Source organism: Gymnoscopelus microlampas, assembly GCF_963454915.1.
Source record: "Gymnoscopelus microlampas genome assembly, chromosome: 5".
Classification (NCBI taxonomy): Eukaryota; Metazoa; Chordata; class Actinopteri; order Myctophiformes; family Myctophidae; genus Gymnoscopelus; species Gymnoscopelus microlampas.
Window position 1 is genome coordinate 51,725,152 of NC_139942.1, and position 4,943 is coordinate 51,730,094.

Here is a 4,943-nt window from a genome sequence, read left to right on the forward strand (position 1 = left end):
GATAATATTGCAACAGTAATAATAGTGTGTTCTAAATATATATAAAACAAAACTGGTAAAAAAAATTGTAGATGTTTTTCTTTTGTAATAATCCATGCTAATTATTATTGAACCATTGTAGATGTTCATATTTCACGAATATACATAGGAACCTATTCTTTACTATTACTCCATTTATAGGTCACGTCGTCAGTAGCTCCATTTTACGGCGATCTAGTCACAGTCCAAGTTTAATATCATAGCGCTCACTTGTCTACCAAATGATCTACACATTGCCTAAATGCATACGATTATTTGTTACACTTAATATACAGCTTCACACTCCACAGAGAAACACGCAAAACCAGCCACCAACAACTGCCCGCTGCGGGCAGTGTTGCCAGGTTCTATGAGAGAAACAAACAGCCAGGTCTAGGAAAACAAGCCCAAAAGAGTCGGCTATTTGAAAATAGCAGATCTACAAGCTCACAACGCGTCACAAATCACGATGCCATGCGTTGTGAGCTATTATATCTGCTATTTTCAAATAAAATCTTGGGAAAAACTAAGGCCACACCGAATAGTTAAACTCTTTAGTCTATTACAACCAAATTTACCCTGAGACAAAGAGCAGGGCACGGCGGCCAAAAACACAAGAAATGTAACGCACACACCAACATTGCACTGTAACGTACACACCAACATTGCACTGTAACGCACACACCAACATTGCACTGTAACGCACACACCAACATTGCACTGTAACGCACACACCAACATTGCACTGTAACGCACACACCAACATTGCACTGTAACGCACACACCAACATTGCACTGCGTAAAGACGCACAGCAGCAGCTGCCCAATTAATTGACCAAAGCACAATAGAGTAGAATAGAATAATAAACAAGTACTGTAGGCTATGTTCTACCTTATTGAATGAGCAGCTGTCGCATCAGTGCGCTTTCGGTCGATGATGCAGTCCTTTTTCAATTGCCATCAGCATAAAGGCCTCAAGGTGTTCCTGTGATGCTGTGCTCCTCAGACGGTTTTTGATTAATTTGTATATGGAAAAGCTTCGCTCACATGCAACTTGAGTCACATCTTCCATAGCAGCGGTGCTAGTGCTCTGCTAAATGTGTGATTTAAAAAAAAAATCTTTAGAATTTAAAAAAAAATAATAATAATGAATGACAACATTTAGGAATCAATTTTCACACATTCCATGCATGCAGCAAGAGGGAGAGGGGGTCCGTGCATGTAGCTAGAGGGAGGGGGTCCGTGCGTATAGCTAGAGGGAGGGGGGTCCTTGCATGTAGCTAAAGGGAGGGGGGTCCGTGCATATAGATAGAGGGAGGGAGGTCCGTATATATAGCTAGAGGGAGGGGGTCCGTGCATATAGCTAGAGGGAGGGGGGTCCATGCATGTAGCTAGAGGGGGGGGTGTCCGTGCATGTAGCTTGTGTCACTGTCTGAGTCAGGGCAGATTGTAGGACCCAAGTGCAGGAGAGACAGAGTCTGAACGGGTCGGTTTAAAGGGTTTAAAAACTCAACAGGTGGGAATACAGACTAAATGGAAATGAACAATGAACCAGCAGAACCTAGTGCAAACACAGGGTTTATATAGACGGGAAACAACAAGACACAGGTGAACTCAACAGACAATCAACACTGGGATAGGCTGGGGAACTAAGAGGACACAGGAGGAGAACATGACTAATCAAACGGGAGGAGAGACAGACAAGACAGGTAACAGTAACTAAGCAGAACAGGAAACAATACTACAAAATAAAGGTACAGAACATCAGGGCAAAGGCAACATCAGAGTAACATAAATACAAATGGAACGATACAACAGAAGAATGGCCTAACCAGGCCTAAGAAGGGTCCAATACCATATAGGCAGTCAAGGGATAAATAATAAAGACAAAGTCCAAGGTCCGAGGAGCAGACCGTGACAGTACCCCCTCAGGCGTCCCAGGACAGGAACGGGGCGGGCCAGAACCTCCAGGAACGCCGCCAGGGCTCTGCACACACCGGCGCAGAGGGCACAAGCAGGCAGGAACAGAGAAGACGGTTCGAGGCCCAAAACAGCCGGCGGGTTACTGCCGTCAGAACCCCCAGGCAGCCACCAACCACGTGCCGGCCCACGGGGCAGGGACCACCACCAGGAAGGGAAGGGCAGGGGCCTACGGGCCGAGCGCCGCTGGAGGGGGCAAAGGTCAAGGGACCCGAGGACAGGAGGGGCAGCGGCAGGGGAGACCCGGACAGCGGCTGGCTTATTAAATTAAATACTGAAAAACCTCTCTCCGCTGGGTCCAAAGAGGCTTGTTCATTCTGTCTTATGTCACGTGTAGTATGTTAATAAACCCTTTAAACCGACCTGGTCTCTCCTGCACTTGGGTCCAACAATCTGCCCTAACTCAGACTGTGACAGCTAGTCCGTGTATAGCTAGAGGTAGGGGGTCCATGCATATGGCTAACTCTTCATTTTGATTCGAACTTATGTTGTGTATACTGTAAGTGCAACATTTTGTAAATTCAGTTTGACTGTTTTCACAACTATATATTTTTTCAATTTAATTCTGTATTCCGAACTGTTTCAGTATTAATTTGTAGCAGCGTCGACACCAGCAACCTGCTCTTCTATGATTCTTATCAACTCTGCCTCGTGGAAAAGTGAAGAAAAAAAAAACTGCTTGTATCTTTTTCGCTCTGGAGTGACACACGCACGCACGCACGCACGCACGCAAGCACGCACGCACGCACGCACGCACCCTTCCCACACCCTTCCCACAGCACCATACAACATATATGGTGTTTTTCCCTCACATCCTGACAATGCTATAATGCTAGTAACATGCATGGGCATGTATAAAGGAGTGCAATCATGCATACTATTAAACCTGCTTACAGAATGGGTCCCATGTGCAGCCCATAGACATTACATGTATGGGTGGTCTTTTTTTAAATTTAAAATGAGAGAATACCCACACCTCCACAAACTGATTACATGCATACGTTTGGGTGAATGAGATTCACTGCATTTTATTATAATTATTATTATCGGTATTATTTTTCATTATAGTCTAATCTTTATAGGTATATTTGAATGGAGCTGCTACTGTGTCTTCCTCCCACTCACTCTTGTGGTCAGCTATTCAGACTGTCTTTTCACATATTGCAACTTTGGAGTTGAGCACATCACATCCCCTGTTTCTACCATTTTACCCTTTCTCTCTCTCTCTCTTTTTTTTTTTTTTACAATTATCAATTGCTATTGAGGAATTTCACTAATAATGCTGCTAACAGCTGTATTGTATGTGTATGTGATAATAACCAAATCATATAAATAATAGTTTTGTTATATTTGTATGCACACATGTCCTTATCGATCTTGTGTCTTTCTCATCTCAAGTTTCAGTTTGTGTGTCATGTGGTTCCTGCATCAGCTGTGGTTTAAGCCACAGGTTTCTGAAAAATAGTTTAGGGGGCCCCTAGCCATGAGCCTTTGTGTGAATTGTCACTCATGTCAATAACAGAGCCCCAAAAGTCCTACTGAAACCTGAAGGAATAGCCTAAACATTCACTTTGTAGATGTTACAAGAAAGAAACCCATATGGTACCTTTTAAGTTACAAGTCTATACCAGGGGCCCACTGTCTTATAATCTGCCTAAGGAATCTATGCTCGTGTGTAGCAACGTAGCTCATTTCTCAGTGGTTAAGATGTTGGATTTCCAGAGCCAGCTTCGATTCCCGGGCCTTACGCGTGCATGGTGCACACACCTTTGATCCCATGGAGATATAGTTTGATGTACTCTGAAACTCAGCTGTCAGCCTGGCATGCATGCACAGCTCGATTTTTTCCACCCTTATGTTGCACTGCAGTAATCTAATCACGCAGCACGTCATGCTTTTCTATCCTGTTCAGTGCTGAGCACGGGGCTTCTCGGATCCACTTGTGTATTATCACACATACGCCCCCTCACTCTTGTGGTCAGCTATGCAGACCGTGTGTGGTGCCTCTTTGTCTTTCCGTGCAGCTTTGGAGTTGAGCACATCACTTCCTTCACTGTTTCTTGGCTTCCTTTTCTCTACTTTGACAAGAAAGAGAGTCTAGAAACAGCATGGCCTCCCTGTCCAATCTTTACTTATATCAATAGTTAGGTAAGTAACAAGGTGTGGAGTTTATGAACAAAGAAACTATCTGTGCACGTTGACAATGAACCACTCTGTATTATATTGACTTTTGGATGTTCACTACCGCTCTACAAGACCACCACGACCGCTCTACAAGACCACCACCACGTTACAACTAGGGGGAGAGCCACTGACCTGGTTCCTGTCAGATTAAAGAGGAACATTGGACAATATACATTCATGTACACAGCAACTATAGCATGGAATGGGTTACCTGCAGATCTTAAGAGTAACAGCTCCTATGTTTCTTTTAAATCTTCCCTAAAGGGGCGTTTAAGAGGAAGCAAAGTATGGGTCTAGATTTGTTCTGAAGTGAATTGAAATGCCTGGTTTTTCTTTGTCAAGCCTGGTGTTTTATTTAATTTCGTAATAGTTGTACAGTTGTTAGGTATTTATATTGCTTTTGTATTTTGTACTGTCCCCCCCACCCACCTGTATTCCTCAGGTAGGCTATCCCCTACCCCCTGTGTGGAAGGCACTACCACACTTTTCACAGCTTTGACTGTCATGCACAAGGACAGTTTTTGTGCCATTGGGTGCACGGACTTGAGTGCAAATCCACACAAACACACATCACATCATGCATTACTATATCATTTGCACACCCGTTTGCACACTCATATGATCACATACATTTTAGGTATGTATTTATAAACAGGATGTCCTGTCCTATTTGCCACACATCCTGCGGAAATTATGAAGAGGTGAGATGATGTGTCACAAATAAAGACAGCAGCTATCGTTCAGTGACAGTCCAGTTCAGA